This window comes from Lichenostomus cassidix, unplaced genomic scaffold (genome assembly GCF_008360975.1).
Source record: "Lichenostomus cassidix isolate B80296 unplaced genomic scaffold, HeHo_3.0 HiC_scaffold_46, whole genome shotgun sequence".
NCBI lineage: Eukaryota > Metazoa > Chordata > Aves > Passeriformes > Meliphagidae > Lichenostomus > Lichenostomus cassidix.
This window is the reverse complement of record NW_028147597.1, coordinates 2,420,411-2,435,752: the sequence shown is the minus strand read 5'-3', so window position 1 is coordinate 2,435,752 and position 15,342 is coordinate 2,420,411.

The following is a 15,342-nucleotide window of genomic DNA, read 5'->3' as shown; positions in this document are numbered from 1 at the left end:
CAATGAGGAGCTGTGCTCTCTGTGGCTTTAAACAAACTAAAGGATCTCCCAGCCAGGTTTTCACCAGAGATCCCCCTTTGTTCCCATCTGTGGAGCTGCAGCAGCAATGTCTGTGTGCAGAGCTGGGGCAGATCAGGGGTGGCACAGCAGCTGTGCCAAGGAGCAGCAGCACTTGGTGTTGCCAGTGCTGCTCCCGTGCCACTGCCCCGCTGCCCTGCTGCCCCTCGTGTTGCTGTAGGGCCTGAGTGCTCTCGGGGTCGCTGCCAGTGCTGGGGGTGGCAGTGCCGGGGCTGCAGCAGGGACAGGCCATGGGCACTGCTGGGGCACAGCTGACGCCTCAGGGCAGGGCCTGGGGGCTCGAGGCTCCTTGCCCAGGCTCTCTCCAGAACACGCCCAGGCCAATGCTGAGCAGAGAAAACCCCCGTGAGCAGCTGCAGGGTGGCCGTGGGCAGGCTGGGGGCAAACAGCATGGCTGGGGCTCTGCAAGGTGCCTGGGGGAGCCGGGAAGGAGCAGCAGAGCAGGGGCTGATCCATCCCCACTTGTCTTGGATTGATGTTATGATAATCCTTTATCCCCTGTCGTTGGCTTATATGCCCAAGTGAGAAAAATGTGTGGTCCTGTCTCTTTAACTACACCCAGCCAAAGAGAGAAACGCGGGTTGTTTTGAAAACATTTTCCCCAAGCCTCGCTCCGGGGGAGGATTCGTCGCCCGGCAGAGACTGCGTGCTGGACGGGGGTCGGAGTGAGCTCTGTTCCCATTTTTTTTTTCCATTTTTTTCTTTTTCCTAGTTTGGACCCCTTCTCTTCGATCTGCTTTGCTACCCGGAGACCCAGGAGGGCCAGAGGACAGCAGAGCTCTCCAGGGAGCTCCACCCGGCCCCGGGGGGGCGAGGAGGAGAGGGGCTGCGTCTGAGAGAAGGACTTTTTAATCAGGTTGAAGAACTCCTTTTCACCTTGGTTTTTCCCCTTCCCCTGTGCCTTGCAGGGCACTCTGCGTGGTTTTGTCAAATAAATAGTTTTTTTCTTCACTTCCATCTAAGAGGTTCTGTTGTGGGTGGGGGAGGAGGCGTCGGGGCCCTTCGCTCTCGGAGGAGAGAGAGTCTTATCATTAACCCGGGACACCACTGCGCTGGACAGCCCAGGGCAGCGTCCCAGAGCGTCCTCATGGAGCTGCCAACAACATCCCCCCTTGGCAGCCCTGGCCTCTCCCCCAGCTCCCAGAGCTGCTTGATCCTTCCAGGCAGAGACACGGCAGCACTGGCTCAGGAGCCCTGTTTGCATTGCACACAGCAGGCGTGAGCACCCCATGCTGTTGGTGTGGGGAGATGAACCTGAGTGAGCACAAACACCATCAGCCCTGGGGGCCAGCAAGGGCTGGGGATGGGAGGGAAACCACTCAGCTTTGTTGTCACCTCTGAAGTCAGCCAGAAAGTTTGTTCCCATGAGCTGTGAGTTTCTTGTCCCACTGCAGACGTTGTTGCTCAGAGCCAGGGCTGCCTGGCAGCCACCCCCAAACAGCCCTGAGCATTTCCTTTGCTTCACCTTTGCTTTCTTTCCTCTTTCCTCATCCACATTTCTTCCTCTTGCCCATCCCTGTCCCCTCCCCTGCAAACAGCCCATCCCTGTTTGCCCTTTCCTCTCTGGCCCCACTCCCCATTTCAGTTCCTGACTTGGCACCATGGGAACATCCCTTGGTGAGCAGGATCATCCTACAAGTGCTTCATGAATTGTCTGCAGGGTCCTGCAGTGCCTCGTGCTGTTCCCTTGCCAGAGGCAGCACAGGCCAGGGGGCACATCTGGACTGCTGTGTGTGGCTGTGAGGCTCCCTGTTGTGGGGCAGTGAGGAGGAGCTGGAGAGGCTCTGCAGGACTAACAGGATGGGCTTTGGGGCCTGTGGGGAGAAGCTGAGGGCCATGGGCTGCTGGACCTTCTGAAGAGGAGGCCCAGGGCTCATCCTGCAGCTGCTTCAAGGGTGCTTTCAGAGAATCACAGAATCAGTGAGGTTGGAAAAGACCTTTGAGATCATCAAGTCCAACCTGTGACCTAACAGCACCTTGTCTGCCCTGAGCCTCCTCTTCTCCAGGATAAACAACCCCAGCTCCAAACTCAGCCACTCCTCACAGCACTTGTGTTCCAGACCCTTCCCCAGCCTTGTCGCCCTTGTCTGGACACACTCCAACCCCTCAATGTCCTTCCTAAACTGGGGGCCCAGAACTGGACACAGCACTCGAGGTGAGGCCTCACCAGTGCCGAGTACAGGGGAAGAATCACTGCCCTGCTCCTGCTGGCCACACCATTCCTGATCCAGGCCAGGTGCCATTGGCCTCCTTGGCCACCTGGGCACACTGCTGGCTCATGTCCAGCCTGCTGTCCATCAGTGCCCCCAGGTCTCTTTCTGCCTGGCCACTGTCCAGCCACTCTGTCCCCAGCCTGTAGCACTGCAGGGGTTGTTGTGGCCAAAGTGCAGGACCTGGCACTTGGCCTAGTTAAAGCTGACATTGTTGGATTTGGTCCCTGGATCCAGCCTGTCCAGGTCCCTCTGCAGAGCCCTCCTGCCCTCCAGCAGATTTACAATCCCACCCAGCTGGGTGGGGGTTTGTCTCCTGGGCATCAGTGACAGGACACGAGAATACAGCCTTAAGCTGAACTAGGGGATGTTTAAGCTGGACATTAGGAAAAGATTCTTCATAGAAAGAGCGATTGGGCATTGGAATGGGCTGCCCAGGGAGGTGGTGGAGTCACTGTCCCTGGAGGAGTTTAAGACTGGATGTGGCACTTGGTGTCATGGTCTGGGTGACAAAGGGCTGTTGGGTCACAGATTGGACTTGATGATCTGAATGTTCTTCTCTAACCTGGTTGATTCTGCGATGATTGTGACACTGCAGGGCCCCAGGAAAGCAAGAGGCCATTGTGACACTGTGAGGCCTTGTGGAACCACGGAGGCCACTGTGACACTGTGGGGTCTTGCTGAACCAAAGAGCCTTTGTGACACTGCTGGGCCTCATGGAACTAAGGGGACTCTTGTAACACAGCAGAGAGTCATGGAACAACGGGCCATGGTGACACTGCAGAGTCTTGTGTAACCAGGGATCCACTGTGACATTGTGCAACCAAGGACTCCATTGTGGCACTCTGGGGCCTCATGGAACAGAGGGGCCACTGTGACACTGTGAGGCTCCATGGCACCAAGGAGCCTTTATTACTCTGCAGGGCCTCATGGAACCATGGAGATCAGTGTGAGTGTAGGACCTTGTATAACCAAGGGACCATTGTTACACTATGGGGATTCGTGGAATAAAGGAATAAAGGCTGGGGACAGAGTAGCTGGACAGTGGCCAGGGAGGAAGAGACCTGGGATGCTGATGGACAGTAGGGTGAGCCAGCAGTGTGCCCAGGTGGCCAAGGAGGTCAGTGGCAGCTGGCCTGGATCAGGAATGGTGTGGCCAGCAGGAGCAGGGCAGTGATTCTTCCCCTGTACTCGGCACTGGTGAGGCCTCACCTTGAGTGCTGTGTCCAGTTCTGAGCCCCCAGTTTAGGAAGGACATTGAGATGCTGGAGCGTGTCCAGAGAAGGGCAACAAGGCTGGGGAAGGGTCTGGAACACAAGTGCTGTGAGGAGTGGCTGAGTTTGGAGCTGGGGTTGTTTATCCTGGAGAAGAGGAGGCTCAGGGCAGACAAGGTGCTGTTAGGTAACAGGTTGGACTTGATGATCTCAAAGGTCTTTTCCAACCTTATTGATTCTGTGATTCTCTGAAAGCACCCTTGAAGCAGCTGCAGGATGAGCCCTGAGCCTCCTCTTCAGAAGGTCCAGCAGCCCATGGCCCTCAGCTTCTCCCCACAGGCCCCAAAGCCCATCCTGTTAGTCCTGCAGAGCCTCTCCAGCTCCTCCTCACTGCCCCACAACAGGGAGCCTCACAGCCACACACAGCAGTCCAGATGTGCCCCCCTGGCCTGTGCTGCCTCTGGCAAGAGAACAGCACGAGGCACTGCAGGACCCTGCAGACAATTCATGAAGCACTTGTAGGATGATCCTGCTCACCAAGGGATGTTCCCATGGTGCCAAGTCAGGAACTGAAATGGGGAGTGGGGTCAGAGAGGAAAGGGCAAACAGGGATGGGTGAGCAGCCCTTAATACAAAGGAGTTCAGGAAGGGTGGGCATGCTTCAAAACAGAGTTCTTGAGGGCACAGGAACAGACTGTTCTCATGTGCTGAAAGATGAATTGACAAGGTAAATGTCCAACCTGGATGGTCAAGGAGCTTATGAAGGAACTAAGGAATAAAAAGAGGATGTATCATCTTTTGAAGGTGTGTCAGGTACCTCAGGAGTATTTTAAGGGAGTTGTTCGGACATGTAGGAAAAACATTAGAGAGGCCAAAGCTCAGTTAAAACTTAATCTGGCAACTTTTGTGAAAGATAATAAAACATGTTTTTACAAATATATTAATGGCAAAAGGAAGGGTAAGAACCATGTCGGTTCTCTACTGGATGCAGAAGGGAATTTAGTGACCACAGATGGGGAGAAGGCGGAGGTGTTTAACTCCTTCTTTGCCTTGATCTTTATCAGGACAGTCTGTCCTCAGGACAACTGTCCTGCTCTGGTAGATGGTGTCAGGAGCAGGATGGTCCCCCTGTTATCCAGGAGGAAGCAGTCAGAGAACTGCTGAGCCACTTGGATATTCACAAATCTATGGGACCAGATGGGATCCTTCCCAGAGTGATGAGGGAGCTGGCAGATGAGCTTGCAGTGCTGCTCTCCATTACTTATGAACAATCCTGGCTCACCAGTGATGTTCCAGATGACTGGCAGCTGGCCAATGTGACATCCATTCACAAGAAAGGTAGGAGGGAGGAGCCTGGAAATTATAGGCCAATCAGTCAAACCTCAGTACCCAGTAAGGTCATGGAACAGTTTATTTTGAGTGCCATCACACAGCACTTACAGGATGGCTGGGGGATTAGACTCAGCCAGCATGGGTTTAGCAGGGGTAGGTCATGTTTGGCCAACCTGATCTCCTTTTATGACCAGGTGACCTGCCTGATGGATGTGGGAAAGGCTGTGGATGTTGTCTATTTGGACTTCAGCGAGGCCTTTGACACTGTTTCCCACAGTAAACCTCTGGAAAAGCTGGCAGCTCACAGCTCAGACAGGTGCATTCTTCACTGGGTTAAGAACTGGCTGGATGGCTGAGCCCAGAGAGTGGTGGGGAATGGTGCCACATCCACTTGGTGGCCAGTCACCAGTGGTGTCCCTCAGGGGTCTGTGTTGGGGCTGGTTTTGTTTAATATTTTTATTGATGACATGGATGAGGGGTTTGAATCTCCTATCAGTAAATTTGCAGATGACACCAAGCTGGGAGCATGTGTTGATCTGTTGGAAGGTAGGAGGGCTCTGCAAAGAGACTTGGAACGATTGTGACATCACAGGGGGCTGTGTAGGGTCATTTGGGAGGTCACTCCACTCTAGCCCCCTCTCACAGTCCCCCCCAGAGAAGTTCCCCCTGCTGCTCATGCAGAGTGGATTCCCCTGTCCCCCCAGGTCCCTTTTCCCCCCAGAGCTGCAGCCTCACCCCAGGATGTTCCACAAACCGACCCCCAGAGCCTGACACAGGCTTTCCAGTGGCTTCCAGACTCTCCTGATGGATGCCAGGCAGTCCCCAAGGATGTCACACTGTCCTCATGGGTGTCACACTGTTCCCAGCGATGCCAGGCTGTCCCGTGGGTGCCACACTGTACCCCCAGCCCCAAGTGGCTGCAGATCTGTCCAGGCCTGTGTCTGTCCTCCTTGGCAATGGGCAGCATGTCCAGCACTGCCAGGCTCAGCCCCACAGCTGTGCAGCCCTAAAGGAAATCCCTGTGGGACTGGACAGGGCACAAGGCTTGGGGGATTCTCCCATCTCCTGCTGTGCCAGGACACCTGAGGCACCCCAAGACCCCTGCCATGTGCTCATATCATCCTCATGTTCCAGTGCCCACGTGAGTCACATCCTGCCCTGGGCTCTGGTTTCCTGCTGCTTCCCTGGCTCTGTCCCTGGGCATGTCCCCCCCAGAGGACACAGTGACCCCATCTGGGCATCCTGGGGTGCCCTGTGCCCACTGTGGGATGGCCACGAGCAGCTCCAGGTGATCCAGGTAAGAGGATCCACATCCCCCAGGCACTGGTGGGTGCTGGAGGACCTCGTGCGCAAAGCAAGGACCCTGAGCCATTGTTGGGATTCAGAGCTCACAGCCAGGACCCCCTGTTGAGAACAAGCACAGAACCCCAAGCCCAGAACCAGGACCCCCAGGGAACAGATGCTGCAGAGGGTGTTGGATCAAATTCCTGTGAGCCCAGAATATTGGGATTAGTGCAGCTGTAGCTCTGCCCAAGAGAGCTCTTCATCCACTTTCTCTCTTTTCCTCCCTCTGGCCATGCAGGGAGCTCATGACTTCAGTGTGTGACTCGTGTGTGCAAAGAGCAAATCTGGACAGAATTGGGGCAGGGAGGGTTTGGGGGATCTTGGGATCTGTGCTGGGCACAGAACGAGTTTTCCATTGGTCTGAGACTGTATGCTGTGGAAAGTGGACATGAGCAGAGACAATTTGTATTTAATATACAGCAGAGGAAAGACTTTTGGTTTTTATGGAGCTTTTTCTTGCCCTGGTTTTGCTGGCTGACAACAAATGAACATCCCTCTGTGTCTCAGGCAGCTCCTTCTCCAAGGAAAGCAGCTGGGAGTTTGTGCCAAGGAGCTGAAAGCTGCAGGTGCAGCCTGGAGTGGAGGAAGCTGAGATTTGCACAAGGCTGCTCTGAGTCCCAGGGCTTGGATGAGGGAAGTGGTGGGGTGGGGGTTAGGGACAGAGTCTGATTGATTGTCAGCCATAAAGGGTCTTGATGTTCATATCTATTCAGACTGCATTAGGAGATGCTCTGGATCAATATCAATTGGAAATTGTTGATACTGATTCACCCTAATGGAGCCCAGAGACACTTCAGAGACCAAGTCAGAGCAGTGGGTATTTGCTTTATTCAGTGCACCAGGTGTGTGGGGAATTCTCTCTGCCAAACACACACCTCAGTAGCTCCAAAGGCACAGAGTTATAGGTAAAATTCATGAATATTCATTACATTTCCCAGGATAGGAGTGGTTATACAAATTACTTCTCATAAGTCATTAACATTATTAGTGATTTCTTGTGCTCAATTTCAAAAGGATTCCTTTTGCCCCTTTTATCTTGATAAGATTAAGGGAATCCACAAGGCCAGAACTGTTATCAGCCTTCAGCCCTGGACGGGCGCCGTGCTGGTGGAAGGGCAAAAGATCAAAGAAATAAGGATGGTTGAAGTGTAAATATGTAGGATTTTGTAGGTCTGTAGGATTTAGAGCCTGAAGGATTAGAGGGTCTGTTTGTCGGTTTCGGACGGTCGGGACAGAGAGGAGAGATCTCTGCAGTCAGGTCTGAGAGCATGGGGTTTGTTGTGAAAGTGTGGGTGTAGGAGAGCTGCCAGGGGCTGCCAGACACAGCCCAGAGCAGCTCAGAGCAGTGAGAGAGAGAGAGAGAGAGATGCCAAGAGAGCGAGCTGCTGTTTACAATACAATAAATCATCTTCTGGGTTGAATATTCTAATTCTCATTAACCAATCTAGAACAAGCTACAAACCCTACAACATTTACATACAACCTGTAAGAATCATCACATTACCATATGGGGTTATATTTTAAACCCTAAAAACTGCTTTTTGGCCCCTCTGCCATCAGGCAGGGTCTGCTCTGACCCTTGGAGCTGTCTGCAGGCAGAGGGGATTGTTTCACCAAGAAGGGGATTACCTCCAGTCAGCCATACCATTGTTTTCTAGCTGTTCAGGAACTCAGAGCTTGTCTTCATCTCAATCTCCATATTCTCAGCATCTTTTGCCAGGTAATCATATTTATAAGGCTTTCCTATTCCATCTTCCCCAACAGCAGGTGACAATCGCAGTGAACAGATTGACAGGCAGGGCACTGGGGGGACAGAGTGACGTCATCAGAGTGACATCATCAGAGTTACATAATCCGTTTGACATCATCAGAGTGACGTCATCAGCAATCAGCGCAGGTGACAATTGCAGCGGAACAGATTGACAGGCAGGTCACTGAGAGGGGACAGGGTGACACCAGGGTGGCATCGGGGTAGCATCAGGTGGCATCAAAATGGCACCAAAGTGGGGGAAAATGGTGTTAAAGTGACAAAAAATGGCACCAAATGGCATCAAAAGGCATCGAAGTGACACCAAATGGCAGTAAATAGCACTAAATGACATCAGAGTGACACTAAATGGCACCAAAGTGGCACTAAATGGCAACAAATAGCAAAAAATTACACTAAAGTGACATTAAATGGCACTAAATGGCACTAAAGTGGCACTAAGTGACATTAAGTGGCACCAAATGGCTCTAAATCGCATAAAAGTGACACTAGATGGCACCAGATGGCGCCAAAGTGACACTAAATGGCACCAAACTGATATCTAGTGACACTAAATGGTGTCCAAGTGGTGCTAAATGGCGCTAAATGGCACTAAATGGGACCAAAGTGACACCAAATGGCACCTGAGTGACACCAAATGGCACTAAATGACACCAAGCAGCCCCTGGGCACACAGTGACATCACCGACCAGCACAGGTGACAATGACTGCAGAACGGATTGCTGCAAGTCAGTGAGGAGACAGCAGGTGACATCAAAATGGCACAAAAATGGGAAAAAATGGCATTGAAATGACAAAAAATTTCATTAAAGTGACAAAAAATGGCCTCAAATGGCACCAAAGTGACATAAAATGGCACTGAAGTGGCACTAAATTACTCTAAGTGGCGCTAAAATAGCAAAAAGTGGCACCAAAGTGACATCAAATGGCACCAAATTAGCACTAAATGGCTCCAGAGTGACACTAAATGGTCTCAAATGGCACTAAATGGTATTAAAGTGGCACTAAATGGCACTGAAGTGACACTAAATGGCACTGAAGTGACACCAGGGGTTATTAAATGGCACCAAAGTGGCACTAAATGGCACTAAAATGACACCAAGTGACATCAAAGTGACACTGAATGGCACTAAAGTGACACTGAATGGCACCAGAGTGACACCAGGGGTCATCAAGTGACACCAAATGGCACTAAGTGGCATTAAAGTGACACTAAATGGCACCAAGTGACACAAAGTGGCACTAAATGGCACCAAAATGGCATCTAAGTGACATCAAATGTGATAAAAGTGGCACTAAATGGCACCAAAGTGGCACTAAATTGCACTAAAGGCAGCAAAGTGGCAAACAATGGCACTAAATGGCACCAAAATGGCATCTAAGTGACATCAAATGTGATAAAAGTGGCACTAAATGTCACCAAAGTGGCACTAAATTGCACTAAAGGGGAGCAAAGTGGCAAACAATGGCACTAAATGGCACCAAAGTGACACTGAATGGTACTGAAATGGCACTAAATGGCATTAAATGGCACTAAATGGCATTAGTGACACTAGATGGCACCAGATGGCGCCAAAGTGACACTAAATCACACCAAAGTGACCAAAAAAGGCATTAAATGGCACCAGAGTGGCACTAAATGTCACTAAAAGTCACTCAAGTGACACTAAATGGCATCAAATGGCACCAAAGTGGCACTAAATGGCAACAAAAAGGTCAAAAATGGCACCAAAGTGGCACCAAGTGACATCGAAATGGCATCAAGTGGCACTAAAGGGACACTAAATGACACCAAATGGCACCAAATTGTCACCAAAAGCCACTAGAAGTCACCAAATGGCATCAAATTGTCACGAAATGGCACCAAAGTTGCATCAAAGTGACACCAATTTCCCCAAATGTCCCCTTTCCCCTCCAAATTCCCCAATTTCCACCCAAAACTCCCCAATTTCCCCCAAATTTCCCCAATTTATCCCCATTTCCCCCATTTTTCCTGATTTCTCCCAAATTTTCCCAATTTTTCCCTAATTTATTCTCATTTTACCCCCAATTTCCCCAAATTTTTCCCATTTTCCTCTATTTTCCCCAATTTTCCCCCAATTTAGTTTCCTTTTTCCCCAAAATTTCCCCGATTTTCCTGAATTTTTCCCCATTTCCCCATTTATTTCCCATTTTCTCAATTTTTCCCCAGTTTTCCCCCAAATTTTCCTTTTATTCCCAAATTTTCCCCAATTTTCCCCATTTTCCTCCATTTTCCTCCATTTTCCCACAATTTTCCCCATTTTCCCCCAAAAATTCCCCAAATTTTACTTCTTTTTCCCCATTCTATTTGCATTTTTCCCCATTTCCCCCAAATTTTCCCAAAAATTTCCCAAATGTCTCTCAAATTTTCTGCACTTCCCCCAAATTTTCCCCAAAAATTCCCCCAAATTTTCCCCCAAATGTCCCCATTTTTTCTCAAAATTTTCCTTCAAAATTCCCCCAAACTTTCCCAATTTTTTCCAAAGTTTTCTCCCAAACTTCCCCAAAATTTCCCTCCAAATTCCCCAAAATTTCCCCAAACTTCCTTGAAATTTCCCAAATTTTCCCCAAATTTTCCCAAAAATTCCCAGAATTTTCTTTAAAAAAAACCCCAAACTTTCCCCAATTTCTCCCCAAATTTTCCCAGAAATTCTTTTAAAATTCCCCAAAATTTTCTTTCAAACTTCCACAAAAATCCCCCCAATTTTGCCCAAGTTTTGTCCAAAATTTCCCCAAAAGTTCCCCAAAGTTTTCACAAAATTTCCCCAAATTCCCCCATTTCCCTCCCAATTTCCCCCAAATTTCTCCCCAAACTAACCCAAAATTTCCCCCATTTTTCCCCAAATTTCTCCCCAAACTTCCCCAAATTTTCCCAATTTCCTTCAAAATTTTCACCTCAAACTTCCCCAAAATCTCCCCAAAATTTCTGCCACTTCTCCCAAATGTTTTCCAAAATTTCCCCCAAATTTTCCCATTTCACTCCCAAAATTTCCCCCAATTTTATCCCAAATTTCCCCCAATGTCCCTAATGTCCCCAAATCCCCAATGTGTCCCCAATGTCCCATTAATGTCCCCAACATCCCCAATGTCCCCAGTGTCCCCAATGTCCCTGTGATCAATCCATGTCATCATGTTGGCTTTTCGCAAATATCCCAATGGCTACTCTGTGTATTGTTTGAATTCTTTTCTTACAGAGGTAGCCTGGCTGGGAAAAATTGCTGTGCAATGATGACTAAGGTCTTTCTTTCTAGTACCAGCTGAGTTTAATAGCAGTAAAATAGCTGTTCTGGTTGGATTCGAATGCTTGAAGTGTCTGCTTGAACTGGATCCCATCCCCCGGCCGGACCCTGCCTCTGACACTGCAACTATCAGCTCCTGGCGCTGCAGGAACCACAATCTGGGAGTGAGAACAGATCAGTGACAGACGACTGCGCATGCTGCCAGGAGGCGGATCAGTTCCCAGAACGTGCAAAAGAGTTTGGAGAGAAATAGGAATATGTGTAACTGTTTATGAATATGCATTAGGCTGAAGGGTATGGAAAGGGTGTCTCTGTCCATTCCAGGGGTGCTTTTCTGGCTGAATGCCAAAGCACCCAGCGCTGACCTCTTGCTTTTATCTGTCCCCTATTGTCTTTTATTAAACCTTTTTAATCCTAACAGGAGAATGGACCTCGTTTGTCACAAATCCCCAGTGTCACAGTGATTTTTATCTCACCTGCCTTGCACAGGATCATTGCTAATGTCTCTCCCTGACATCTCTCTCTCCTCTGCCCTTCTTGTCACTGTCTGTCACCCACACCAGGAGAGCAGCCCTGGCTGGGGAGCATCTCTCCTGTGCAGTCACAAGGGGTTCTGCAGGCACAAGTGCCATTGTCCTCTAGCAGATGGCATCGTTACCTTTACAGAGCACAGAGCACATTTAGGAAATATAAATATACTCAGAAGTTCATACACCTGCTTGTTTCCACTCTGTGAACCTCCTATGCAGGTTTTTTTGCAGCTAAGAGAGACAGAAATGTTCTTCCTCACAGCTGGCCTAGCAGGAGAGAGCAGACAAGAAGGGCCTTGACCTTCCCTGGAGGAAGGGGAATGAGATGATCAGAACTCATCAGTGCTGTTCCCATTGTGTGAATGACACATGAGACCAAGGTGACCCTGTGACACTGTGGGGCCTCATGGTGCCCAGAGGGCATTGTGACACTGTGGGGTCACATGGAGCCAAGGGGCAATTGTGACACTGCAGGACCTCACAGAACCAAGAGAACCTTGTGACACTGCAGGGCCTCGTGGGACAAAGGGGATCATGTGACACTGCAGACTCTTGGTGCCCAAGGGCCATTGTGACACTGCAGGGCCATGTTGGACCAAGTGTCCATTGTAGCAATGGGGGCCTCATGGTGCCCAGGGGGCTCAGTGACACTGTGGGGCCTCATGGTGCCCAGGGGGCTCAGTGACACTGTGGGGCCTCATGGTGCCCAGGGGGCTCAGTGACTCTGTGGGACCTCAAGGTGCCCAGGGGGCTCAGTGACACTGTGGGGCCTCATGGTGCCCAGGGGGCTCAGTGACACTGTGGGACCTCATGGAGCCAAGTGGACACTGTGACACTGCAGGGCCTCATCATCATCAGTCTCTGCAGTGTGATGTGGATTGCTGAAATGCAGTAGCCTGTGAAATCCACGAGTCTCTCCTGTTTCTTCACGTTGATGTCTGTGAATGACTCATCAGTCGCTGCTGTGATCCTGTATTCCTCTTCTTCCCTCCATGCAGGTACCACCTGGGACACAGAGCTGTTCAACAGGGACTTAGTCGGGACTGAGGAGTTCATAAGACATTTATTACTATTGCATACAATGGATCAGAAAACCTGGGAATGCAGCCAGCTCTTGTGTGATGGTGGAGTGGAGAAAGGCAATTCCTCAGGAATTCTGTGCTCTGGCAGCACTCAGCTGATGAAGATATTTCAGAGATTGTCCAAGAGGAATTTGAGTAACCCAAGACATTACTTTATTCTGGCCAGGATGTTATTCTGGCCAGTATGTGCAATGGAAATTATTCCATCCACACATGCCTGGGTTGAGCAGTGAAAATCATTCACTCTCACATGGTTCTTTACTAGACTTTTCCCATATTTATACAGACAAAACCCAAAGAAATTCAGGTTCATTGGTCTTAAATGACATAACTCTTAGTATTTGATCTCCTATTGGTTATTGATCCTTTTGCCTTTGATGTTAATTAGGTTCTCATTCTTTGATTCTCTTATCAATCTTTTCCCAGACCAGGTAGCTCCAGCTGTGCCAGGGGTTGATGTTCATTAATGTTTGTTTACCTCCTGTGTATCTTCTGGCTACTCCTAGTCTGTAGACATTAAGCTCATCAGGCCTTACCCAACCTCAGTGAACAGAGTGTTTTGAAGAGAAACTTCATTTCCTCTCCCCCTGGGCAAAGGTGAACAAACCCCTGACTAAAGCTACATTAAAAAAATTAAAAGTTGTATAATTTCCAACAATTCCATTAGGTTCTGCAGCATCACAATGGTCTCCTTGGCTCCATGAGGCCACATAGTGTCACATTGACCCCTTGGTTCCACAAAGCCCTGCAGTGTCACAGCAGCCTCTTTGTTCCATGGGCCCCACAGTGTCACCATTGCCCCTTAGTTCCATGAAGCCCTGCAGTGTCACAAAGGTCTCCATGATTCCATGAGGCCCCACAGGGTCACAGTGGTCTCCTTGGTTCCATGAGGCTGTGCAATGTCACTTTTGCCCCTTGGATCCAAGCAGCCCCCAGTGTCACAACAGCCCCTTGGTACCATGGCCTGGTTTTTGGTGGCAGGATGGCCACAGAGGTGGCTTCTGTGAGAAGTTGCTGGAAGCTTCCACCATGTTGGGCAGAGCCAATCCCTGCTGGCTCCAAAGGTGGACATGCCACTGGCCAAGGCTGGGCAAATTAAAATGGTGGTAATGCCTCTGTGATAACAGATTTAAGGAGAAAGAAAGAACCAAGAAGTTGTTGCACAGTTGTAATTGCGACCAGAGAAGAGAGGAGTGAGAACATGTGAGGAGAACAGCTCTGCAGACACCAAGGTCAGTGAAGGAGGAGGGGGAGGAGCTGCTCCAGGCACTGGAACTGGGATTCCTCTGCAGCCCTTGGTGAAGACCATGGTGAAGCAGCAGTGCTCCTGCAGCTCCTGGAGATCCATGGGGATGCAGACATCCAACCACAGCCCCTGGAGATCCATGGGGATGCAGAGATCCACCTGCAGCCCATGGAGGAGGAGCCCAGGCCGGAGCAGGGGGATGCCTGGGAGGAGGCTGTGACCCCTGCAGAGAGGGGCTCTGCTGCCCAGCTGGAGCAGCCTGTCCTTGAAGGACTGACCCCGTAGGAGAGTGACCCACGCTGCAGCAGCTTTGGGGGACTGTTGCCCGTGGCATGGACTCACATTGCAGCAGTTCACAGGGAGCTGCTGCTGGTGAGATGAACTCACATTGGAGAAGTTCCTGGAGAACTCTCCCGTGGGAGGAACCCCACAGTGCAGCAGGGGAACAACTCCTCTCCCTGAGCAGTGGGAGAAATCTCAGATGATGAACTGACCATCACTGACCATTCCTGTCTCCCTGCTCTGCTGGGGGAGGAGATAAAGCTGGGCAGGAGGGAGAGGTGGGGGGAAAGCACTTTTAAGGTTTTATTTCACTTTTCCTGCTCTGATTTTGTCAGCAATAATTCAACTAATATCTCTAATTGGAGCCTGTTTTTCCCATGACCATATTTGATGAGGGATCTCTCCCTGTCCTTATCTCAACTCATGAACCCCTCATTCTATTTCCTCTCCCCTGTGCAGCTGCAGAGGGGAGTGAGAGAGAGGCTTTGATGAGTGCCTGGCATCCAGCCAGCATCAACACACTACACCCTGCATCTTGTACATGTCATGTATACCTGAAAAATGTTTTGAAGATGTCGGGGGTTGAGAATTTCTTCCCATTCCTGTTGCCAGGCAACAAATGGTCTGATGTTCGGAGCGATCAAGCCTTTTGTAAAAGACAAAGGCTAGGTTTTGGGCAGGGCAAGGTAAGGGAGAGCCTGCCGGGGGAACGCTCTCTCGTGGTTCGGACACTGAGGGTAGAGGCTGCTGGCTCTTGGCTTTCCAGCTGCTACCGGAGGAGGGTCCAGCTGTGCCCTGTTTCTCTTCTCTCCTGGCTGGGTGAGCTTTGATTCGGCTTTTTCTCCTCACGGGGAAGGGCGCGTTTTCCACCCCCCCCCCCCCCCCCGGGCTGCGTTCCCTCGTGGCTGCTGCCGGGAGAGAGTCCGGCTGCCTCTGCTGCCAGCCCCCGCCCTCTGCTGCACGAGACCGTGGCGTCTGCTGTGACTGCGGAGATTC